Source organism: Gnatocerus cornutus, chromosome 5 (assembly GCF_029298725.1).
Source record: "Gnatocerus cornutus isolate USDA-ARS CGAHR chromosome 5, icGnaCorn1.1, whole genome shotgun sequence".
In the NCBI taxonomy this organism is placed as follows: domain Eukaryota; kingdom Metazoa; phylum Arthropoda; class Insecta; order Coleoptera; family Tenebrionidae; genus Gnatocerus; species Gnatocerus cornutus.
Window position 1 is genome coordinate 18,216,847 of NC_142237.1, and position 27,393 is coordinate 18,244,239.

General features: G+C 34.9%; 1 protein-coding gene across 3 annotated transcripts in view; it reads left to right on the forward strand.

Annotated features, from left to right (window-relative positions):
- Positions 1 to 27,393, forward strand: part of Pde9 (phosphodiesterase 9) — an 86,132-nt gene that overhangs the window by 7,440 nt on the left and 51,299 nt on the right. For 2 of the 3 annotated variants that reach the window (XM_088036633.1, XM_088036632.1), the window contains exon 2: positions 8,187 to 8,225. The exons of the other annotated variant lie outside the window; for it this stretch is intronic. The gene's annotated coding sequence lies outside the window, so the exon portion shown is untranslated. The remainder of the gene's footprint in view (positions 1 to 8,186; positions 8,226 to 27,393) is intronic. 3 annotated transcript variants of the gene reach the window in all.

Genomic DNA, 27,393 nt, shown 5'->3' on the forward strand with positions numbered 1-27,393 from the left:
ATATCTCGGAAATTATTTCAGATATTGAGATGAGGTTTGCGCCATCGTTTTTCTCGCGATTTTTTACATAAGAAATAGTTCTTTGATTTTTCTGCAGTCGAAATTTACAATTTTTCGCAAAAATTCGTGACTAAAACTATGCCAAATTTCTGAAATCGACATCTCGCTTATTTTTTAGAGTAAATTTGAGTTATTATACATCAGTGAACGCAGAATTTTACGCAGATTCCAAATCTGGGATTTAAATTCAGATACGACTGCAAATAACCGAGTTATGGCTGATTAAAGTTTTGAAATGTTGATTTTCATTTTTTCTCATTTTTCCTTATTTTTAGAGTTAAATATCTCGGAAACTATTAGAGATATTGAGATGCGGTTTGCGCCATCGTTTTTCTCGGCTCATTTTACGTTAGAAAAAGTGCTTAAAATCCCAAAATTCGATAGTCGATTTTTTGCGAAAAAAAAAACCGACTCAATCGATAAAAAAATTTCAATTTTTTTATTTTTGACCATAACTCGTAAACCGTTTGTTTGATCGATCTCAAATTGGGCCAGTAGATAGATCTCGAGCTCCTCTTTCGAATGATATATAATACAAAGGTATTAAACGTCGTTTTTACATTACAAATAGTGATTGAAAATCATCCCAAAACGACCACTTCCAAACAGTTTTTGGTCAATGCTTTCTTTATTTCGTAGGTAAACTCAATAAATTTCGACTCATTTTATGCAGAATGTCACGCTGAATCCAAATCTGGAATTTAAATGCAAATCCGACAACAAATAACTGAGTTATGGCCGTTTGAATTTTTGGGTTGTCGCCAGAGGGCCAAATTTTTGAAGGTTCCAAACAATTCGTGCTCAATATCTCGAAAACTATTTGAGATATTGGAATGCGGTTTGCGGCATCGTTTTTCTCGCGATTTTTTACATAAGAAATAGTTTTTAGATTTTCCAATAGTCGAAATTTGCAAATTTTCGCGAAAATTCATGATTTAAAAAAACTATGCCAAACTTCTGAATTCGACATCTCGCTTATTTTTTACAGTAAACTTAAGTTATTATACATCAGTGTATGCAGAATTTTCCGAAGATTCCAAATCTGGGATTTAAATTCAGATCCGACAACAGATAACTGAGTTATGGCCGATTAAACTTTCGGAAAGTTGATTTTCATTTTTCCTCATTTTTCGTAATTTTTAGAATCAAATATCTCGGAAACTATTTGAGATATTGAGATGCGGTTTGCGCCATCGTTTTTCTCGGCTCATTTTACGTTAGAAAATGTTATCAAAAGCCCAAAATTCAATAGTCGATTTTTCGCGAAAAAAAAATCCGACTCAAACGATGAAAATTTTTCATTTTTTTTATTTTTGGTCATAACTCGTAAACTATTTGTCCGATAGATCTCAAATTTAGCAAGCAGATAGACCTCGAGCTCCTCTTTCGACTGATGTATAATTCAAAGCTATTAAACGTCGTTTTCATTTTGAAAACATTGATTGAAAAACACCCTAAAATGACGTTTTCTAAACAGTTTTTGGCCAATGCTTCGTTTATTTATTAAAGAAACTCAATAAATTTGGATCTCATTTTACGCAGAATTTCACGCTGAATCCAAAGACATGGGAATTTTTGAATTTTTGTCAACAAATAACTGAGTTATGGCCGTTTGAATTTTTGTGTTGTCGCCAGAGGGTCAAATTTTTGAATGTTCGAAACAATTTGTGCTCGATATCTCGGAAACTATTCCAGATATTGGAATGCGGTTTGCGCCATCGTTTTTCTCGCGATTTTTTACATAAGAAATAGTTCTTTGATTTTTCTGCAGTCGAAATTTACAATTTTTCGCAAAAATTCGTGACTAAAACTATGCTAAACTTCTGAAATCGACATCTCGCTTATTTTTTAGAGTAAACTTAAGTTATTATACATCAATGTACGCAGAATTTTTCGTAGATTCCAAATCTGGGATTTAAATTCAGATCCGACAACAGATAACTGAGTTATGGCCGATCAAAGTTTCGGAAAGTTGATTTTCATTTTTTCTTATTTTTCGTAATTTTTAAACTTAAATATCTCGGAACTAATAAAACTAACATAATTATGGGATTTTAAATTTTGAATTAATTTTACACTTTCTAATTATTTAGTTTCGGATTCATAAAGTTGTTATGTTATTTTGGATTCCATAAATTCTTTAAATTTCTTGGATTCTTTGGAGTCTGATTTCGTAAAATTCTTTAAATTCCTTGATTATTGAGACTCCGTTTAACATCTTTTGGATTAGGTATGTATTTTTTATTTCAACTAATGTGTAGGATGTTTATCGATTTTTAATTCCTTAGATTATCTGGATTTTTTTTTGACTTGTTTTGATGCTTCCAATTCCTTGGAGACTTTAATTTTTTTGATATTTTGCACAATAGGTAAGAATAAAAAAGTAGAATAAATTCAAAAAATTAGAAAAATGATGTCAGAAACGTATTTTTATTGTTTTGCTTCGGAGCACGACTCGTCCATAAAATTAATTTTTATTAAAGACCGTTTAATGAAGTCTCCATAATTAAAAATGCGTTTTTAATGACAATGACAGGATGAATTCGGTCGTATTTTTGTAAAGTTATATAGTTTGGTTCAAACTGCCACTTTTTTTTATTTCCATGTGACGGCTCATCCCTCCAAAACGCCATAATTCCGCTTGATTGTGGCCTCGTGGCTTATCTAACCGATTCCGCCTTTCCCAAATGAATTTGTGGAAATGAAGGGTTAAGCAATAAAAATTAGACCTCGCGTGTGATGGAAAGGGCCGCAACGAGAGCCACAAACCGCCAGCGTTTGCGGTAATGAAGGGCACCTGATTTAATGGGTTAGAGTCAGGGTAGAGCATACTCAAGTCTTTCCACCTTCTCCCTGTCCTCCACACTCCAAGAAATTAGGTCAGTTACTCATCCAAAGAGGAACTTCTCCCTCTGACCTCGACTGCGAAATTTCATTTTAGGCCTGAGCAAAACTCATTCTATTTTCATCATCGAACTATTCTGGCTCTGCTTTTCGATTTATGCGAGTTTGTCGCCAGAACAATTGGATTTATGGGGAAATCTTTGATTTTGGCAACGCCCGATGTAGAACCGACCTTGACTCGGTTTGTTTTAGTAGAAACGTGCGCTAATTTTAGTGTGACAATGTTGAACGAGGCTTTGTGGCGTGCCCTTTTGTAGGGTTTTTATTTTTATTGTTCGTCTGTTTGTTGTGTATTTTATGTGTCAGTAACTCTCAAAACACTCCGGCTTGTTAGTTATGCAGTTGCCGTGCCAACTCGGAAATCAAAGAAAATAGAGCATTTCTTTAAACGGGACCGGTTGACAATTATGCCCCTACAAACATGCAAAGCTCTTCAATTAACAATTCGCACTTTCCCGGTGTTCAATCTAAACAATTCTTTCTCACAAGTAGATTAAATTGATTCGATTCATTGGAAATGCACTCCGAACTGGGAATAAAATTCGCTTTTACTGTACTCAGATTTTTCCGGACTAAATTAAATGAAACTTTCGTTCCAGACGGGCTAAATAACTGTTAGTTTCAGGTCATATTTCAATAACCACACGCAATATTTTCGTCGTTAATAAACAAACCCGTAATTCTGTCAGTGGAAAAATAAAAATCCCCGGCGTTAAAAGCACGTTTCCCCGACTTTTTTGTCTCCAAATTAAGAAGAGAAATTATTCCCCCGAGCTTCGATACGCAAATTGTGTGACAACCAACTGAATATGATTGATTGAACCGATAGCTTCCTAATGTTTGAATCTATAAAAAAATTCATAAAGGTAATCCACCCACTCGTGGCTTCATTCAGCACGAAAATCGCCATCACGCTTTATTGTTCGTTTTGAATACTTCATGAGAAGCTGAATTCGTAGCCAATGCACGAACTGAAATTGTTGGCGTCGTTTTTTTTTTCAAAAATAACCAAATAAAGCATCTCCATTACGTTTCAAACTCAATTGACTTTTTCCGAATATTTTTTGTTTGTTTAGCCGTGATCATTCGTTTGGATAAGATCGATCCAATAAAATAAAAGCTTTGTGTTCTACCGAACGAATTCGCGAAGCTGATTTTTCCGTAATGAAGTTGGGCAGAATTTGCATCATAATCTGAAAGTAAATTTAATCTTGAGACTTCAGAATTTCCGATATGAGATGGGAATACTTGAGAAAAGCAAGCAAATACAAGCTTTTGAGGCCAGCGGTTGCAGGAAGTTGTGGATGTAATAATAAAATGCCGGGGAAAAAAAAAGATGTTTGATGATACTTTCATTTTTTATCTGTATGGGGGAGCACGCTGCAATTTGTTGCTTCTAAGAAATTATTCGAGAATTCGGTAACAGCTTTCTTTATGAATAACTGGAGTGTTTCTTTTTACGATGTTAAATTTCCAGCCTTATTTATGTTTTCATAAGTCTATTCATATTTAAAACGGTTTAGAATTTCTCAAGTAGGGCAACAGAATAATAAAAAAACAGTGTAATGGAGTTGAAGCCGAGCCAAATGAACTTAACCGACTCTTATCTTCAAGCGTGTTTTGAATTTTGACTTGGATTTACATTAATCTACATAAATATGGTGGGATATTTTCTACCTACAAAATTATTATTTCGAACTTTTCTTGTTGAAGAAGTACACTTTGTAATTGGTCAGGTCGAAGAAAACTTTCCAACTGTTTTTCTTCAAAGGTTAGTTGTATTTGAATTTGTGTGTTGAATTTTAATGGAATTAAAATTTTTATTTACGATCCCTCGTCATTTACACGTTATAAATAATTATTTTTTAGAATTATCTAGAATTTTGGAAATTATTAGAAAGTGGTGGAAATTATTGGTTTGTCCTCAAAATAGACTATTTTTTTAATTGTGTTTTTTCTTCTAAAATTTTAAAATTTAGTAGAAATTAAGCAGAGTTGAAAAAAATTGGTAATTAAACCTCTGAAAATCACTGATGTGAATGTTTTAGGTTCGTTTCAAAATAGAAATTTTCTAAATCTTCTGATTTTTAACGCTAAAATTTTTAAATTTAAAGCAGTTGATAAACAAGTCGAAAGTGTAAAGCCTCAAAATTTTACAGATTTAGGGTTTAATTAAAACTCTCAAAAGTTTCGAAGTGTAATAGAAAGTGGTGGAAATCTTAAGTTCGCTCTTAAAATATTTTTTTTTTAATTCGATTTTGACTTTAAAATTTTGGTAATTAACACGGTCGATAAACAAGTCAAAAGTATAAAATTGTCAAAGTTGCGCAATTTAATAAAAAGTGGTTGACATTTTTAGTTTACAAAATAAAAATTCCAAAAAATTCTGTTTTTTTTACTGGAAAATTTTGAAATTTAGCAGAGTGAAAAAGTTAGAAGTGATTTAACCTCTGAAAATCACTGATTTAGAATTAAAACTGTCGAAAATTATCGAATTTAATAGGATTTAATTAAGGTTTGTATTAAAATGAAGTATTCTGATTTTTACGCTAAAATTTTTAAATTTAAAGCAGTTGATAAAAACAAGTCGAAAGTAGTAAAGCCTCATAATTTCACAGATTTAGGGTTTAATTAAAACTGTCAAAGTTTCGAAATGTAGTAGAAAGTGGTGGAAATTTTTAGTTCGCTCTTAAAATATATTTTTTTTTAATTTTGATTTTGACTTCAAATTTTTAGTAATTAACACAGTCGATAAACAAGTCAAAAGTATAAAATTGTCAAAGTTTCGAAATTTAATAAAAAGTGGTTGACATTTTTAATTAGTTTTCAAATTAAAAATTCCAAAAAATTCTGTTTTTTTTACTGGAAAAGAGTTGAAAAAATTAGAAGTGATTAAACCTCTGAAAATCGCTGATTTAGAATTAAAATTGTCGAAAGTTATCGAATTTAATAGAAAGTGGTGAACATTTTAGGTTTGTTTTAAAATGATAATTTTCTAAAAATTCTGATTTTTAACACTAAAATTTTTAAATCTAAAGCAGTTGATAAACAAGTTGAAAGTACTAAAACTTCTAAATTTTACATGTTAAAACTGTCAAAATTTCTAAATTTAATAGGAAGTGTTGGAAATTTTGGTACGTTCTCAAAATTTTTTTTTATTCAAATTTTTGTTTTAAAAATTTTAAATTTCGCACAGTAATAAACAAGTTAAAAAAAATAAAATACCCTAATTTTACTGATGTAGGGTTAAAATTGTCAACGTTTCGAATTTTAATAAAAAAATTGTGGAAATTTTTCAAAATATTTTTATTTTGTTTTAAGCTCACTGAATAAACAATCCCAAATTTTTTTCCGGTGAACGATGAAAACTGTCACGGATTTTAATTAAAAGTGATGGAAATTACTGTCTTGTCTTGAAAATCAAAATTTTTAAAAATTATTATGATTTTTTCTCCATTTATTTTAATTTAGCACATTTGATAATTAAGTCAAAGATACTAAAATCTTTAAATGTCACTGATTTATAGGGATAAACGTGTCAAAGTTTTGAAATTTAATAGGAAATGCTAAAAATTTTTGGTTTGTTCTCAAAATATAAATTTTTAAAAATCTAATTTAGTTGAAATGTATTATTTTGAATATTTCAATTTCTTGTAAAATTTGAAAAATGACCGCATCTAATGCAAGCAGCCAAGTGCAAACATTTTACTCAGACGTCAGAAAAACTAGTCTCTGCTGGTAGTAAAATTCCCATGTATTAACACGTCGCGAAAAATCTCAGCATCAAAGCATAGTTCGGAAGCAAGCTTTGAGTAACTCGCTATGAAATGGACTTTGTTACTTTATGTCGTATTGTACTCCACCGATAGAACAACATTGTCCAAACGTCGACACATTTCACATTGAACGTTATCTCTTTTCAATAATAGTTTGCTGTACAACGAAAAATTCTAAACAATATTACAGTATTTGAAGCTTATTATGAAGCTTCAGTTTGATTGGTAAATAAATAACCGTCAAGTTGATGTAAATGAAATTCAATGTTTGAAGTGAAAACCTAAGGATTTGTGTTAATTTATCTGTTTTTATCGCCATTTGTATGCAGGTGTTCAAGCTTTATATTTCGTTTGATCATCATTAGCGAAACTTGACCCGATAACGTAATCACTGCAGTCTTTGTTCGTACAAAACCGTTTAATTCGCACAATGTTAACATTCAGTCTTGGAGAAATTACTCCGAAAGCAATTAAACCTTGCAAACATTAAAGTCTTATTAGAAACACATCAAGTCTGACCCTTATTTTTGAAGTCAGTGCTGAATAGCAATTATAGAATTAGGAATTGTGGTTATCCCATTTGCGTGTTTATATGCTCAATTACTCTGCGTGTGCTTTTGTCTTGTTAGACGTATTGTTCTATGGCTCCCACGCAGGAAAACAATTACCAGAATCTACATTAGAAGGAGGAATATCGTGCTAATATCGCTTCAAGATCGATCTCATGTCAAGGCTTCATCAAAAAATTTATCTTTATATCGGTCTAATTTAGGTTGCTTTGCGAGAGACGTAGTAATGATCGAATTAGAGACAGGACAAATATGTGCTTAAGGGAGAAGGATAAAGTCATTATGTCTCACATTCACTTTCAAGAAACGGAGGTTTGGTGTTGTTGTTTGTTGACTAATTTATCACAAAGGGTCATAAAAACGCAAATTTCGGAGTTGTTTTATGAACAAGTTAAGCTTTACATTGTTGCAAAGTTTGCAATTGAATAAACTACATAATGTAGATCCTGTTGCTCAAATTCTTCAGGTTCTCTTTAGATTTTAATTAAATTCTTGGACTGTAGACACGAAGATTACATGAATTTCTGGTTTTTGGCCCGTTTGTATTGCAAACAGCGTTTCTCTGGATTCTTTACTCTTCAAATCGTCTTCAAATTCAAAATACTTTTTGTTTAGATCCACTTCAAAACGTTAAAAATTCATATTGCCTTAAGTTTTTTTTTGAATTTACTTCAGAGTCTTTGCTTTTTAAGATTTTTTTTCTTAAGATTCTTCTTCCTTGTTTGTTGGGATTTTAATCTATAGTTCTCTGGTTTTTAATTTTTATATAGCCGAGATTTGCAATGAAAATACTAAATTTTGAGGGAATGAAGAAGCTTAGAATTTGTTAAAATGTAATTTTAATTTAATCTGACAGCAGTTTCTTTTATGGTTCCAGAAGTCGTTGCCAGTGCTCGGATCCAATTCATAGTCTCAGGTAAGTTGTAACAGTTCGAAATTCCAAAATGCGCACATACTTGCCCGGAATATGGAAAAATGCACATGCAAATGCAATGTTGGTGTTTAAAATGTAGGAAGTATGTAAATTGTGCATCGTAAATTAATATTATATGTAAATGCGGTAAAATGTGCCGTAGGTGGTTCATTAATGAAATCAGAAGGTCTGCAAGTGCGTTTTATGTAAATCTGCTTGTTGAACATTTTAATTTTCTTACCGATTTCTAGATGTAAATGCTCCACTTCCCGTTTGAAACCCCAAGTGTAATTCCATGTTGCTTCTAAATAATTATGACTGACCGCACCCGAACAATAGCCCGAATGTCAAACCTAAATCGGTGGTCGGTTCTGATTTAATTTAAGCTTATTTCCTCCACAATGCATGCTTTGATACTTCTCCTCATTCGTCCATTATTGGCGAATTTTCGTATATGCAAATAGCCGTAGGTGGCCATTAGTCGACACGGGTCTAGGTTACATATTCTTCTTCCTACCTGCCTCAAATTAGGCAGGTAACGGTTTCCCTAAGGATTCGCTATAAATCAACTTGCGAGGAAAAAGGATCGTTTTAAATAATTTCGTTTACGTTACCAGTCGGAAGTTTATTCATCCGCACACGAGAGAATAATTTAATTAGATTGAGATGTAGCCACTTGTTTAATTGAAGATGGTATTTTATGAAGTTGGAACATGCGAAAGCGACGGATATAAGACGTTCGTGATAATAATCTGATTTAATTAGATTATTAAATATTGTTCGTAATGAACAAAGATGTCAGTTTCAGGTAGAATTGGGTGGCTCTGCGCCAGGGGATGACGGGGGTTAAATTTATTGGTTTATTAAATTAGTTTTCTATGGTCTGGGGGTGTCATTGTCCTTTCATATCCAAGATATTGACTTTTTTTTTCGGCATTCTTTAAAATCAAAGCGGAAGGTTTAAAATTTGGCGCATCCACCAATTTTGCAATATTTTTCTAAATTTGCGATTTTCGCATTTTTGCAATAAAATATGTAATTGGTAGATGTTCTAAGAACTTTAAGGAGTTTATTAAATAGATCACATTGAAATCTAACTAATCTGTAGTTGAAAATTTTTGCTCGATTCCAAAAATTAAATTTTTTAAAATGTTTTTGTTTTGTTCGATAATGTTGCAATTTAGTGTATTTATTAAACTGTTAAAAAATAGTAATCTCCTGTATTCCAGTTTACATGATAAATAAAAAATTCTAAAATGTGTCCCTTTTAAACTACCAATTTCTAATTTGCCCCACTAAAGAAGCAAGTCACAAATGATAACTTCCCCAAATTTCGTTGCTCTAGTGTTGAAACTACCAGAATCCCAAAATTTAATTTGAAAGGTTGAAAATTTTTGCTTCATTTCAATATTTAAAAATTTTAAGATGTGCTTTTTCTGCTTGATAATTTAGTAATTTGGTGCATTTATTATACTGTTAAAAATAGTAATCTCCTTAAATTTAATTTTTCTAGTCTTAAAAGTACGGAAATTACAAGACTTAATTTAAAATCTTGAAAATTCTTGGTTTACTTGATAAATAAAACATTCTAAAATGTGTCTCTTTTGCTCTACCAACTTCTAATTTGCCACACTAAAGAAGCAAGTCACAAGTGATAACTTACCTAAATTTCGTTGCTCTAGTGTTAAAATTACCGGAATCACCGAATTTAATTTGAAAGGTTGAAAATTTTTGCTTCATTCCAATATTTAAAAATTTTAAGATGTGCTTTCTTGCTCGATAATTTAGTAATTTGTTAAACTGTTAATAAATAGTAATCTCCTCAAATTTACTTGTTCTAGCTTTAAAATTACGGAAACTAGACTTAATTCAAAATCCTGAACATTTTTAGTTTACATGAAGAATAAAAAATTCCAAAATTTATCACTTTTTGTTCTAGGGGTCTCTAATTTAGCACATTAAAGAAACAAGTCACAACTGGTAACTTCCTCAAATTTCAATAATCTAGTGTTAAAATTACTGGAATCACAGAATTAAATTTAAAAGGTTGAAAACTTTTGGTTTATTCTAAAAACTAAAAATTGTTAAATGTTTCTCTTTTGTTCGATAATTTTGTAATTTGGCGTTTTTATTAAGCTGTTCAACAATAGTAATCTCTCTAAATTTAATGGTTCTTGCGTTAAAATTACAGAAATGTTTCAATGAATTCAAAATCTTGAATATTTTTAATTCAAATTCGTACAAAATGAAACATAAAATTTGTCCCTTTTGTTCTGAAAAGTTCTAATTTAGAAGACTAAAGAAACAAGTCACAAATTTCATTGGTCTAGTGTTAAATTACAGAAATCAATAAATTAATTTTAAAATAAATTTTTAGAAACTAAGAAATAAAGCCCTAAAATTCTAAGCAAGAATCAAAGAAATCTCAAAATGGAAAATGCTGTCACTTTCACAATTTTTTTGTCAGATTTAGAGGCTCACTTTCGGTTCACTTTCATTGCGCTAAATGTTTCATAATTTAAACTCAATTAAAATAAAAAAAAATTGATGATCACATTGAAGCCACTTTTCAAATATTAGAGCAGTATTTCTCGTTTTTGGGCTGGAAGAGTGTCAAAATATGGTAATAAAAATAATGTGCTAAGAACAAAAAAATTTGAGAACTGAGATAAAGTTTCACAAGAAAAATCCGCGAAATGTCCCGTTACGAAAATTGAAACTGTCCATTTATTACCAATGCAAATCTCCTCGTCTGACGTCTCCTGTATAATTTCTGGTCGTTACCCGCCGCTCAGTGGCAACGACTGACTATGGTTTGCTGTCCAGACTACCTTGAGATCGTAACATTCCTTCTAAAGGCCGCATAATAACAAAATTGAAAAAAATAACAGGTAAAAGTGTAGTGGGAAGGTGCGTAGAATAAAAACAAACCAATTTCAGTAACCGATGCAAATTAGGAAACCACTACGTTTCTAGTAAAACAACAAGACCTTGAAACATTGTCTGGGAATTAATAAACATTTTATGAAATTTCCTGACTCATTTCGTTTGTAGGTCAAATATCTCGATGGAATCCATTATTCATCTTTCAAACTTTCCAAGTCAACAATACCTCATTTGCACACAAATATTATTTGTTGGTGTGATATTAGTTACAAAGCACGCGAGCTTGAGGCCGACGAGGACACTTCTCCATCCTGTTAATCCGAAGAACGTGTAGGCGCCACTTTTACTGCAAATTACTCCGCTTGGTAAATTACCCGGCCATTACAAGACGTGCTTTAATTAGAAAATGTATACCTAAACACAAGCTTTCAACCCGTTATGATGAATCTTTTTTCCGGTACTTCCGGCATTGGCCGAAGCTGCATACGTCCGTCCCTTAATTAAGTAAGATGATTTGAATTAATTCCGTTATCTCTGGTAATGACAAAAATGAGGTCTCGACGGACCACAAAGAGACAATGCAATTATAATTTAATTACTCCGGTTGACGTTGGGATGGGAAAGTTACCACCTTCGTGGAAATTAACTACAGATATTGAAAGTTAATAATGAAATGGGAGAGTGGAAATACTTGAAACGAAGCTGTTTTTAGAACCTCCATTTTAATTAAGAGGATATTGAAAGCAGCGGAAAAATCGAACGGAATGTCCGACGAAAATTAATGAACTGTCAATAAAACTGTTAAAATTATAGACTCATTACTAATTTTACTATTGCGCCCAAAATAACTCCGTGGATCTGAGACCTTCGGATGCCCTGGAACTTTTCCGTTTGTTCGCTTCACTTTTTCAACTTGAAAACTCCTCATTGTTGACACTTTTACCAAAAGTTTGACGCTGAACAGGTCTCGGCGGTAATAACTTTACAACCACTAACGTCAAATACTCGATCAAAGCCCCTCAAACCATACTCTATTTATTTATCCATCACACGCTCCGATTGGTAATTACACCTCAACGTTACTTGGGCTGTTCCTGCTAAATCAACTTTGCCATTTAACTGACTTAATTGTGATGGGCATCCAAAACATGTCCAATTAATTCGGGAAAGTTGCTTCATCTAAATATAATCTAGCGCTTGCAGCATTTAGTTGAGACACTAATCATGACATTTAAAACGTGCTCATTTTTATTTTCAGAAAAATTCGACATTGTTATGACAAATATTATAAATTGTGTCAATTAATTTCTGGGATGTTTATTTGGATTGGAATTTATAGATGTTTACGTAACATGTGAAACAGTAATTTTCCAGAAAAATTGTTATTGTTCTAGTTACTCGATTCTAAGCTATTATCTATGAAAAGAATTTCTTGAAAGCGTTTTTCGATCATGGCCTCTGATCACGTTCAAGCCACTTCTTTGCAAAAATTTATATTTTTTTTCGCTCTTTTTATATTTAAAACTCAATAAAAATTAACCGTTTTGATCACCTTAAAAATCGTCTTTTTTCAATACTGCGGTTACTGGTAAAGTTTGTGTTCATACAACCGATTTTATCTGACCCGAATTATCAATTTTAAACTTGTATTTCTGTTTTGTAGTTGTTTGTGTTTAGAGGGATGAAATCAACATGAAGATAACCGCATTTCACGAAATTGGAGCTTTCAGCAAAAGTTAGGTAATTTCATGTTGAATTAACAGAATTGAAGGGTTCATTATTTTGTAGCAACTTGGAAATTCTGTATTTTTTATTCCAGGGTTGTTTGCAGGAATCCTCGTCTCAGAGCTTAGAAAGAAAATCAATAAGACAATTTCGATATTTTGTAATCGGATCTAATTTTATTTTTATTGAACAATACCTACTAGTTATTTTCCAACCTAATTACCAAGAATTTAGTTTACATAATTCCTCTGAAACGTTCAACAAAACTTACATAATTTTATATTGAATTAACAGAGTTGAAGCATCAATTTGTGGCAATTTGAAGAATATATTTGCAGAATTCCTCGCTCCAGTGCTTAAAGAGATAAAATCAATAAGACAATAGCTATATTTCGCAAATTTGAAGCTTTTAGCAAACATCTGGAATTTTATTTGGACTGAACAAAATTGGAGTTTTTCTAGCAAATTAAAGTAATCTATATTGCTTTTCGTTTCAGTGTTCAAAGGTATGAGATTCAGATCAAAAAACTTACACAGCTCTATTATTTTCTGACACTTGTAAATTGGTTTTATGTTCACACAAAGTACAAAATATGTACACATCATTCAAGGTAATGAAAAAAATGAGATATTTTATTTAGAGAATGAATGCAGTTACTTTAAAAATCCACATTTCTCTTACCTCTGTGAACATTTAGAAATTTCCTTGTTTCCGTGCTTAAACAGATAAATTCTCCAAGAAGATAAATGCAGTTCGTGAAATTGCAGCTTAGGAGAGACGTTGGAAATTTTATTTAGAAATAATAGAGCTGGTGCATCCACCAATTTTTGCTTCTTTTAAAATTCTTGTTTTTCTTAATATGTATTATGAATATTTCAAGAGTGTTATTTTTGTAATTTTAAAGATATAAACATGAAGTTAAATTGAATGAAAATTACTTATTTTTTAACTGTACCAAATTCTAGAAATTTTTATTTTTGGGGAATGAAAAACGACGAGTTTTAGAAATTTTAATTTTTGGCAGGATTGAAAAAGGTTCAACATTTCAATTTTAAAATCTGTAATTTTCGTAATTTTTATGCTAGAGATATGAAATTTGGAGAGATGCGACTTATTTTTAACTTTTGTCAAAATGCACAATTATACATATACAACAAAAATGACAAATTTTAGTTATTTTTATTTTGAGAACGAGTCAAAATGTTTATTAAAAGTTGTAATAACAACACTTTTAACCCTAAAATAATAAAATTTAGAAAAGTAATTACTCTTAACTTGTTCATTTGTTCCAAAGTGCAAAATTATAGAACACAAAAAGACAAGTTTGAAAAAAACAGAGAATTTAATAATTTTCAGTATTTTTGATGATGCAAATTACAGAACAACTGAGCAGAAATTTATGCATTTCCTTCTTTTACTGGCAAAAGATTTTTGTTATTTTGCAATAAATTTGCTATTTTTTTGATTTTGGTCTCCCGAATTTTGTGTATCTGTAAGATTTAATGTAATTTTTAGATCATCGGATTCTTTAAATTCTACTGATTTTGTAAGTTTCTTTTTAGGCTTCTCTGAATCCTCAGAAAGTGGTTTCAATGTGATCAAACGACTTTTCTTCAAAAACTAGAAATTATAAACAAAAAGTCATTTTCTCCACTTATGCTCACCTTTCTTTCTCTAGCAGCTCAGCAAACTGACTTTATTAAATTTGTCTGAAGAAAACCCACGTTACGACATGAAAAGACTCCAAGCGTGTTTGCAAGCAAAATGTAAATTATCTGTAGGTATAATGGATTAAAGAACCTGCAGATATTCTAGCATCAGCAAAGCCCCTTTAATAAGAGCTTATCGTGAACAAGCTTAACATAACATTATTATAATTATTCACGCCATTAATTACTAACTATTATTGTCGCTGGTTTCAACATTTCAGACTCCTTTTGATCTGGTAAACTGCTTGAATTGCCGCTTTGAGCTACGTTGTTGGAGAATGTGGAAAAGAAACGTTGCTATAGATAGGAATTTAATTGTTACACTTTGATGTGGAGGTAGACTTTTTGCTCGTTCTACTAGTTGCTGCGCTATTGATACCCACTTATTTAGATCTAGCCCGGAAGGAAAATAATTCCGCAGCTCTTACTTCTTGGATATTTCGTCCGGAAAAATCGGATAATTTCCACATTTCTTAACAATTAAAGAAAACCCATTTTTCTGTTTGTTTACGTGAGGGGAAAATCTCGATCGATGCGGACGTCGCGCGAATACAAACGCTCCGAAATCAGTCCTCAGATGAAAAATGTGTCGGACGAGGAACGGTAAGTTTGACATGTTGTAACGAACGGAAATACACAAAATTTGAAGCTCGTAAAGTTACGCGGCATTCCGTGAATATTAAACACTTCAATTTCGATTGACAGCGACACGGGATAACATTCCATTCGCAAATTCTTTTATTTATCGATTCCGCGGTTTGGGATGTGGTTGCGCATTTATTATTTACAGGAAAGTTGGATACAATCGATAAAAAACAAATGATGGTTTAAATTTTACACATCATCTGAATGTGCTAAAGTTAAAATTCGACTTTTCCCGGCGCATCCACCATCTTAACACTAGAAGTGCCCCTGCTTTAATTTCGCCCCAAATCCCTTTAACGAGAGAGCAGGGATTCTCCTGTCTTCTTTTAAAGTGATACCACGACGTGACTCACTTCCTTATATCATGATTACTGTACTTTGAATCCTCGAACGTTCCCTTGCGCTCGTTCGTCTTGATATTGTCTTCCTTACAACAATCACTATAACTAAAACTCGCATCGACGGCTGCACCTCTCCATAAATCCCAATTTAACCAATTTTACCACGTTCTTAAAATAGACGAAGAGACCTTTCAAAACCACCGGTCTGTTAAAAAAGATGTCAAACTCATTCGTCGTCGGATGCATTGGTGTCAGGTTTAATTAATTGATAAAATAACAGTGATGAGATCGTAATTAAGGCGACACGAGGGAAATGTCAAAGTTGATAGGGTTGGAAAAGGCAAAAGATATGATTTTGGGGTAAATGTGGCGTTTAATTGATTGTCGGAACTTGCTGGCGCAGATTTAAATAATGACATTATCGAAAGTTTAGATTATGAGCTTGTAAAGTCCGCTCTGTACTGGCCGAAGTTTTGGAGGTAATGAAGCGGTTTAATTAGAACTCTCCGAGCATTGTACTAATTTCGAGATATTTCTGGATGGAGTTAGGACATGATTAATTCTTGTTTGTGGGGAGCATGTCCAGGTAAATAGGTTGGGAAATAGTTAATATAATAATAGAGACATATTTTTCAAAATTATTGAAATTGTATAGTTCTCTTATTTCTCGTTGCGTTTATTAATGGTATATTAAAGAACGTGTTTTATAATGGTCAGTTTACGGCTCGTTTTGTAGACCGGGAACTCGTGCACCAATGCCATTATAAAACAAGAAGAGTTTTCGTGTTACATGATTGGTAATGGTTTTGTAACCACGACTTGCCACTTGATTTTCAGATTCAATTTAAAATTTGACATTTATTGAGTTTCACTGAATTTTAATCTAACCTCACAACCTGCATTCACATCTATTATACAGGGTGTCCCAGAACTCGTGACCCAGAGAAAAAAGGCTTATGAAGGCAACAATTCTGAACCAAAATTTTGAAACAAAAATTTTCTAGCTCAAAAAATACTCGAGTTAAGACAAAAAAACGGTTGCCAATCCGGAAGCTGAACTAAATTTTGAACATTGTTGACTATGGACACAAACTATCGTCCATTGGTCAGACTCTCGTTGCCTAGGAAATTGGGAGAGCTTTTTACTCCACTTCTAGAATAAGCTTCTGGGATTGGTTGTTAATTTTTAATCCTTTCCTCGAAAACTATTAAACTTAATCAATTTTTGTTTTAAAATTTACCATTTGTATTGCTGTCGGCACCTCCTCTTGTTCTCTGGGTCATGAGTTCTGGGACAACCCTGTATTTAGGTGCATACAATGTTGGCCGCACAGGACAATTCAATTATATTGATACATTTTTTATTCACGCAGCAATTTATTAAACACGAATTGTAAAATCCGTAATGTGAAATTGACCAATTGACTTGACAGGAAACAGGTGACAGCCAGACTAATTAGTTGTGCCAACTCTTTAAAAACAGATTTTCCTTCTTTGAGTTCTTTTATGGATACCTATAAACGACTCCAAATTGAGTACTCTAATGGACCTATTAAAGCGGTAAATTCGAAAAAAACATTTTTTTTTATTTTATAAAAAGGTTTATGCAAAATTAATTTATTTGGGGCGCCGCGACCCGCCAAATCGCGGTTTCGGTCGTGTTGTCATTTGCTAAGTTAATTTTTAATAAATTGGAGTACCATTTATGAAGTCTTCATAAATTAAAAATGCGTTTTTAGAGGTCAATAAATAAAGCACCGTTTGATTAAGAGTATGAAATTTTACATTAAACAATAAAATATTTACAACAATTGATACACTGTTGATATCTTAAGATAAAAAAATTCAATTAATGAAACTAGTTTGAAAAAGTCTGTTGGAGTCTCAAAGAAACAAAATTTTGGGATTTGTGCTACTTGAAATGATAGCTTAAAACCTTTCGAACTCTAAAACCTAAGAAACTACATTTTCTTCTGATGTTTCTTAGAGTTCTAAGTTTTAAGATGCAGGGGCGATTTTAAAAGTAGAGAATATGGAAGATTTAAGGAGAATCTAGAAATTTTGAAGCGATTCGAGAAGAGAATAGAATCTGAAGAGTTTAATAAAGGAGTTAAGTTAGTTTAGAAAATCTAAAATGGACAAAATTAAAAAAGAGACGGATCAGAAAATTGAATTTTTTTTTACTTACATCCTAAAAGGTTCTGAATTTTAACGATTAAAGAGAGAAATAAAGTAGTCGGTTATCTAGAAAACGATGGGGAAGACTTTTGAAGAACCCCAGGGAATTCCTAACAACTTTAGGGTATCCTGGAAATTTCCAGGATCTTCTAGAAAGCTAGAAAACATTTTTTCAAAAAAAACTTTCCCGCAAACAATGAACAATATTTTTTAGAATCAAGAAGTTTTTTTTCTAAGAGACTTAATATTTTCTCATGCAACCGAGACCTCAAACTTTAAAAATTTGGAACTTTAAAAAAAATTGGCCCAAAAAAATTCAGAATCTGAGAATCTTCAGGTTCCCCATTTCAAATTTTAATTTCAATTTTTACAATATTTTTGCTACAGATTGTATTTTCGTTTATTAATTTCCAACAACGCAGCCCTTTTTGTTTATTTTCAATTGAACCGCCCACTATTGACAGAATATCCTCTACTTCGAAAATCAAAACCGAATTTTAAGCATTTCTATTTTTACAATTTCAAGCTTCAGTAGCTTTCCTTGAATTTTCCTAGCCCCATCCTCTCCCAAAGGAATAAAATGCATAAACATAATTTTTGTTTACGTAGTTTTCGCGATGATTCGTGTCGACAACAAAAGCTCGGATGTTTTCATTCCAATTTAAATTTTGTTTAGATACAATTTCCCCGGGAAAATGAAAACATCCACGTATTTGCTCAGTAGTTCCGTTCAATAAAAATAGGAATATCTTGCAATTTCCTAGTATCTTTAGAAACCTTGGAGTTCTCCCTTTACAAACAACTGATAAAGTCGTTTTGCAGCAAAATGTGTTGACTTGTTCTTCATCAGATAACCGTCATTTCCATTGATGGAATCATAACTTCGACCTTCAATTACTGACCGACGCGTCGAACTTAGCGTCACTGTGCTTGACGTCAAAGGCGTCGCCGTGGATACCAAACAGTTCCTAGTTTACCATCGCACCGGAGTAATCCGGACTTTAATTCTTTCAACTTCTGTCAACACTGGATTTTTCACGGAACGCTTGTAATAATTACTCTAGGAAAAACGGACGAAAATTTGAATATTTCCCGGCGCATCCACCACTTTCATTAAATATGCGAGATCGATGTGGTTGTATTATTAACCAAATTTCAAATTTTAATGAGCCGCAACAGACCTCAAGTTTTCCCTGTATCCATTTTTAATTCCGCCGGTTTCCCTCTCCGAACTAAGAGAACATTGATTTAATAAAAGTGTGCTTAACCTAGTTTGCACAATCAAAGACCTACTGATGCGGTTGATATTAAAATTGCATTAACAACAACGTAAAGTTTTAAAATGGATTAATTCGATTCGGTCTAAGTTTGCTCTACTCGAAATGAACGCTAATTGAGGTAGGAAAATTGCGTTAGTTTCGTGTGTGTAGACAAAGTTTCTTTCGTGATAAGTGGATTTTCGTTGCGTTGCGCGAAGACATCTTAACATCTGATTTAATGTAGCGTTCGCTGATAAGGAAGTGTCCATTATCATCATGATTGCTTGGCTAGACTCACTTATTCAGACAATTCTACATCACGAATGAATGATCATTTTAATGAGGGTATTCTGCTGTATCATTTTAATGAATGGGATTCACCAAAAAAGCTGGAGCAATTATTTTTAATTAATCAAAGGAAAACTCCCAGCTAAGTGGATAATGTCTTTTACGAGGTGAAGAAAATGCAGCGATGTTTAATTCAAGACGAAAATAATCGAGTGGAGGCAATAATTGTTGCGTGTCGGTTGTAAACCTCTTCGAGACAATCACGCAACATTTTATCGACTCGCTTGCAATTAATTCCGAGACTAATTTCCATTAGGTAATTAGTCACAATTATTGGAAGGTTTCGGTAATTGCTGGAAAGTTTCGGTACCGCTCGCTTTCAATCCCATCAAAAATGCGTTTTTAATAGTTAATAAAGCGTCACCTAATTAGCTTCTTAATTGGCCATCCGAGCATCAAATTGGAAACTGTATCGATAAAAATCACACCACAGTTAATTTAATTAGCCCGCGGGTGAAATTCGAACTGAAAAACTTTCCCGGTGCACTAAATTAAAGAGTGTAAACAGACCGTTAATCAGAGCTTAGTTTCCAAGCTTCATTTACAATATCAAATTGCGATAAAGCCGTGTACTTTGTAATTTCCGCCTCGTCACAGCAAATTTTCTACGTAGATCAAAGATGGGCTTAATAAATTATAAGATATTCAAAAGTAAATTGCGACTTCAGGCCAATTATGATTATGAACGAGTTATGAACGGGGATCGTTAGGGATTTTCCTGTCCTACAAAGTTGTACGGAGATAATGTGATTAAAAAATTGATGGGAAATTGATTGAGAATTTTCGGGTGAATTGAACGGGAAGTGGGGGATTTTTACATCTATTGTGAGCATTGATTTGATGGACAGGAATTATTAATTCACTCATTTTTAATGGAAAATTGCTGAAAATGCGAGTTTATTGCACTGAATTTATTGTTCCCGGAAACTACTGCTTTAATTTTAGTCGGAATTGGATTGTTTGCCGCTCGGAATTTATAGTAATTTGTTTGTCGCAGAATGCATTTTGAACTAAAATACCACACGATTGAATTTAGAAAAAACTATTTTAACGTGTTTGAAACTGCATCTAAAAGTTCAAAACCACTTTCAAATACATTTGAAATTTTATTATTAAAAAACAGAAATTCACAAAAATAGACCAGAGAAGACTGTCACGTCTGTGACGGGGTCTTTCAATGACGACACAGTTTTGGGAGTATTTATTGTTTATTCTTAACTAATTCCTACTAACTACATTGATACTAATCTAATGACTTAAGACTACGTACTTACAATATAGGGGTAGACATTTGTCCCACGCGACCACAATCCACTTAATAATCACAATGACCACCAACTACCAGCTCTGTAGCCACTACCACTTCTACCACTGGCTGACTCTACTAATACTGGCTAACTACCCCTTGTACGTTGCTCATGTCACCTCGCTTCCGCAAGCTGACCTTGCTAGTCCTCCGTTTTGGAGTGCTAGCTAAGCCACTTGCGAAAACCCGGTGCAACGTACAAAGGTAGTTAACCTCTTAGTCGCAGCAATTATTAATTGCTGACATATGCCCACCCCTTAAGAATTGTCGTCTCGACAATTAACTTATAGCCTAAACCTTAACTAAATTATCCTAACCATTTACATCTCTATCTTATGCCTAATCTCCTCTTCTGTCCCGCACTTCCCTCATGTCCGGAAACGTTGACTCCTTGCATCCTGTCACTAGCTTCGACTAGGAGAACAAGCAGAACTTCCCCACACCTCGGAGTGGAACTCTTCCAACCGCACTGACGTGTCTTTCTAGGTGCGAAAACTCGTACTGCTCTGGAGAGGGGCTTCGTCTTGGTCACTCTTGGGTTGTACCTTCTTCTTGACCATTTAGGAACTCTTACTCAGGAGGATCTTACTTAGGTTTTCAGGAAAGTTGTGTGGTTACAGGATTCTCAATAAGGGTGAGGTTAAGTAAGCAGGGAAAAAGAATGGTCGGTCTCGTTGTCCTCGCCGCTCCTTCGGCACCATGTATCAACTCAAGTAGCATTGACCTCCAGCCGTCCCTTCCAGATCACGCAGTTTCTTGTTGGTTCCGTTGAGTGGTCACTCTGCCTCCACTTTGCCCTCCGGTTCTTTGATGGTACTCCTGGAAGTCTGATGTTCCCTCTAGCCTACCACTAGGACAGTCTGGTCTTGTCGTGACATCTCGGACGGTCCATAGGTGATGGGACAAACAAAAACAACAATTACAAACTAAAATATTTAACTCCTAATCTAACCTTACAAGCTATTTACAAATTTCTCTAGCGTTTACACGTATTACCTTACTCTAAAACTGCTGACAACAAGAATGCGAAAATAACATTGTTGTTGTCGACCTTCACCTTTTGATCAGCTGTTCCATTACTCGCGTATATCTCCCAACCCAAATAAAATTTAAAATATCCCTCTTTAAAAAAGTTTCCCGTTTTTCCCCATTCTTTTTTTTTTTTTCTGTGTCTGTTGGCTTACCTTGTTTTACTCTCTCTCCTCTTCGCTCAAATTCCTTGGTGGGTAGAGTGTAATACTGGCACTCTGCCCCTTTGCCAATCCGAGTAGGGTCTCCTTCCCTATCTCCACATGGCACGTGCTCTGCGTTACCCTACTGTCCTCCTCTGGCAGTCTCCGAGACCTCTCTTCCCGGGAAGGGTAACCGTTTTCATCATGCTTCCTCCTAGAACTCTTTCTAATCGTCCTGACGATTAGATACTAAATTAATACGAAACACACAACAGACATCGCTATAATGATCGATTGGTGCCACCGCTGTTCCATCCATGTGCACCTGGAGTGGTGACGGCTAGAAATCCAATTGGGTTTCGGCGGATCAAAACATAGACCAACTCTGTAGATAATACCATGTTCCATATCAGTAGAATCGAATTGTATGGGGTAACGGATTCCAGTACACCCCCATACTGATTTCGACTAAGTCCGGTTGAACAAAGGTGTCATGACATAAAACTAACAATAACCTAAAATCACAAGAAATTTTATCCTAATATTAAAAAAACAAACAAGAAAAAAAAAATGTATGCCTAAAACTTAATAATAACATATTTTAGACGTCATCGCTACTGACCGGACTCGTCCATGGGTCGTAATAACTAAGTATACGACTGACGTGTACAATTTCCCTTTTTGATTTGTTGTTTGAACCCCGTTCGATTTCGTAATTGACGTCGTTAACCTTTCTGGTGATTGTGTATGGTCCGAACCATCTGCACATCAATTTTGGACTTTTACCCTTTTTTCTTGCAGGCATGAACAACTTTACCTTATCATTCACTTCAAATTCCAAATTTCGATGTTTTTCATCATAACGTTGTTTGTCGTATTGTTGACGTTTCGTGATGTTTTCTGCTGCGTTTGCTTGAATCGCCAACAATCGTTCTCTTAGCTGAATAATATCCGCGTTTTCTATCTCAGCCTCCGTGAGATTTGCCTGGGAAGGCAATGTTGCTAACCTACCGAAAATTACCAAATAGGGTGGATACCCCGTCGTTGCTTGCACGCTCGTGTTGTATCCAAATGTGACTGCTTTCACGTACTGGTCCCAATCTCGCTGGTCAGTGCTCGTAAACATGGCAAGCATTTTCGCAAGAGTCTTGTTGTACTTTTCGACAAGACCGTTACACTGCGGATGGTACGCCGTTGTGTACAGATCTTTTGCGACTCCCATTAGTTTAAGGAGTTCGGTCACCATCTGACTCCTAAAAACTGTTCCTCGATCACTTAGAAAACAACGCGGCGCCCCGTATATACAAATTAAATTCTCAAAAATAAATTTGGCTACACTTTTGGCTGTGGCATCTCGAAGCGGTCCAGCTATCGCGTATCTGGACACATATTCCGTACATACTATAACCATCGTGTTTCCTGATCGAGATTTTGGAAAAGGCCCCATTAAATCTACCGATACCATTGACCAAACTCGGCCAACCGGAATTGGGTGTAGCAGTCCCGCTTTCTTCTTAAAGTCCTCGCCTTTTTTGGACTGACAGTCTGTACAACCCCTAACGAACTTCTCAACATCCTTTTGTAGTTTCGACCAATAGTACCGTTCCCGAATTTTGTTCAGGGTTTTTGTGGTGCCTAGATGTCCGCTAAGAGGATCGCAATGGTGGTTGTAAAGGATTTCTCCAATTAGATCTTTCGGGATAACTAGCAGTTCGTCAATTCCAGTTGCATTTGCATTCTTTTTATACAACACTCCATCCTTTATAACAAAGTTTTTTGACCTTTTCCTGACTCCGATTGGTAACTCATTGTCACTTTGTTTTTCTATTGCTGTTATGAGCTCTTTTAACTCGTGATCTTCCAATTGTTGCTCTCTCAGTTCTTGGTTTGATGTCAGATATGTGGGAATTTCATCTGCCTCTATTTCGTCGCTGATCTTTCCAATCAATACTGGGTTTCTTGACAGGCAATCCGCGTCTTGATGCTTTGAGCCGCTTCGATGCTCGATGCTATAGTCAAATTCTGACAACTTTATTGCCCATCTTGCAAGTTTTCCTGTTGGGTCCTTAATTGTTTTTAACCATCTGATAGCGCTGTGATCAGTTATAATCTTCACATGTCGTCCATGAATTAGATGTCGTAGATAAGACAAAGCCCATACGCATCCTAAGCATTCCAGTTCCGTAATTCCCAAGTTCCTTTCATTTTTTGTTAAGCTCCGACTGACGTACGCAATTGGATGGCTTTCTTGTTCTTCGTTTTGTTGTAATAAAACGGCTCCTAAGCCTTGAAGGCTGGCGTCAACTCTCAATTCACAATCCTTGTTTGGGTTAAACCGTTGTAGAACTGGAGCTGTGGTCATTTTCTCCTTTAAAGTTTTAAACGCTTGCTCTTTTTCGTCGCCCCATAAGAATGGCGTGTCCTTCTTTGTTATTTCGTGCAGTGGTCGTGCGATGGACGAAAAATTTTGAATAAATTTTCTGTAGTAGTTGCACATTCCTAAGAAACGTTGAACTTCCTTGACTGTACGTGGTGTAGTAAATTTGGCGATACCTTCTATTTTCTTTGTATCCACACTAATACCGTTTGTACCCACTCTGAAGCCAAGAATATCGATCTCTTTCTTCATGTACACACATTTACTTGGTTTAAGAGTAAGTCCCGCATCTTGTAGACGCTGGAAAACTCTTTTCAACTTATGAATGTGTTCCTCTATAGTCTTTGAAAAAATTATAATGTCATCCAAATACAGTAAGATGTCCTTCCATTTCATGTCGAAAAATAACTTGTCCATGAGCGCCTGAAATGTTCCTGGAGCATTGCATAGTCCAAACGGCATGACTTTGAACTGGTACTGCCCCTGACCTTGAGCCACGAACGATGTGTACTCTTTGCACTCTTCTTTTACGGCCACTTGCCAGTAACCACTCATTAGATCTAATGTAGAAAACCAATTAGAGTCGTGCCCAATGTACGTCAACACATCATCAATGTTCGGTATGGGATAATTCCATTTCTTAGTCACTTGATTCAACTTCCGATAATCGATACAAAATCTCATATTTCCATCTTTTTTCTTCGCCAAAACTACCGGAAATCCCCAAGGACTATTACTGGGTTCAATTACATCGTCTTGTAACATCTCCTGGATCTGGTCATCAATAATATTGCGTTCCTTGTGAGACACTCGGTAGGGTTTGCATTTGATTGGCTTAGCATCTCCGACATCGATGTCATGTTCCACCAATGTGGTTTTACCTAGCTGCGATGGTAAACTGGCGAAAATTCCGGAAAAATCTTTTAACAATTTCTTTAGCTGTTGCTTGGCTTCATCATTCAATTCGTTGTCGATGTTATGGTCTTCTGTACGCACTTGATCAGTCTCGAGGGTTGTTTGCAAGGTAAACTCATCCGCATTTAATGTGACCGAATCTTCTTGTAACCAAGCTAACGTAGTGCCTTTAAAAATTTTTATCGGTGTATTTGCCCTTGTGCTGATGACAACGTCCAAAGAGCCTTTGTTGCAGTCCAATTGTTCCAAAAGTAGGCCTCTTTTGACCAAGAAATTCTCGTTTTTCGCAATCACTAAGTTTTCTGCTGAGTTGGGAATTCCCTCGACACTTAACGTCATTTGTTTTTCCTTTCCGGGTCGTATGACGCAATCTTGGGATGCCGTAACTTTAATTCTTTGGTCAGCGTTTATCGTTGTCTGTAGTGACGTCTCGGCTGGGTCATTGAGTTCTGACCTGATTACGTCTGTCCTCGTGTCGTCTTCTTTCTTGAAATGAATTTTTCCCTTACCAAAGTCAATTATTGCTGTTTCCCGCATTAAAAATTGTACGCCTAAAATAAGTGGACTTGGCAAGTTCTCTACAATGATGGCCTCATCCTCGAATTTCTGATCATCCACCATTATACTAAAATCCGTTTTTCCCCACGTCGACACTCTATGGTTACCTACCGTTTTTAGAAAAATATGACTACCTCTTATATCTAAATTACCTACCCAATCTCTTGAAATTAAATTAGAGCTACATCCCGTATCTATGATTATGTCTATTAATTTACCCTGTAACCTACCCTGTATTTTTAAAATATCCTGTCGCGCCCGTATACCTAACAAACTATTTGCGAGGACGACATCCTGACGCGCCCGCAATGCCGCCCTTAGACTTTTGGGACATTTTCCTTCGTTCCTTGCTGACTCGATTTTTTGTCTGGATTGAATTTGTTTCTGCAATCCCTAGCAATGTGACCAATTTTTCCGCAAACAAAGCATTTTCTTCCGTCCTGATTCTTTTGGGAATTGCGACAAGCAGCCGCGAAATGACCTGGCTTTGAACACACAAAACATTTGGGACGTCCATCTTTTGTTCTTGTGGTCGGTAGCGTTCTGTTGGTCGAAAATTTTGAATTTCCGGTCTCTCGCGTATCCTGGTGAGTCCATTGGCGATATTCCCTCGTCGGACTTTGAGTTGTCAAAAATGCTGCGTCCGCAGACATGCTGTTTATTAGCGTCAGTTTCTTAACCTCGCTAATTTTGAACGCTAAGCATTTAATGTCGTCCTTAGTCATGTCCGGCTTTGCAAACATATAGAAAGTTTCGGCTAATGCCGGTGATAGCCCTTTCTCAAATCGAGATCTGAAGGTCTCGTCAGACATCGCGGGGTCAATTTCCTGTTGCAACGCCAACAGTTCGAAAAAATATGCCTTAATATCTTCATTTAAACCCTGTTTTCGATTTTCAAATCTAGTCCTAACCGCTCTTTTGGAATCACCGCCTCCAAATTCTTTGAGAAAATCCTCCATCAATTGTTTCCAATTCTTTGTCGCGTTATCCGGTTTTGTTATGTATTTCTGGAACCATCCTAGAGCCGCTTTTTCCAAAAACACAGGTAAATAAGAGATTTTCAATTTGTCGTCCCAGGAGTTCATCAAGGCAACCCTGTCGTACGACTCGATAAAACTGGTGGGTTCGGAACTAGCCGGATTAAATGTGGGGGGTGCCAAAAATTTCGGTAAAGCCGGTGTCTTATTTGAAGATAGTGCATCCCGTAACGTCACGTTCGCCATTCTGTCCTGTTCTTTATCCTCGTCTTCGACTTCGTCTTCGCTTTCGCCCTCGTTACTACTACTAGAACTTTCCAACGTAATAATCTCCGAGTTTTGTTCCTCGCGTTCTAACTCAGAACCCTCTGCTTTCCCCAAAATCCTTTGAATTTCGCTTAAAGTATCCTCAGGTACGTTTCGCGACGATAATTCAAGCTTTACGTTAGCTCCCGTATTTTGAAATTGTTCAGTACTGCGATATGTTGGCTTGAATTCTTTGTATTCCGCTTCCCTTTGTCTACTACGTGTTACAGGAGGTGATCCCCGGTCCGTCATTCGAATTTTTAAACTAGCGCAAAATCGACTCCCATCACTATGTCATCTTTACTCGACCCTTACTACTCACACAATCACATCGGTACTTTCTCATAGTTGAGATGAAACAAATATGAAGATTTGTTTCCTGAGATCAAAACACCGCGCCTCCACCATATATGTCACGTCTGTGACGGGGTCTTTCAATGACGACACAGTTTTGGGAGTATTTATTGT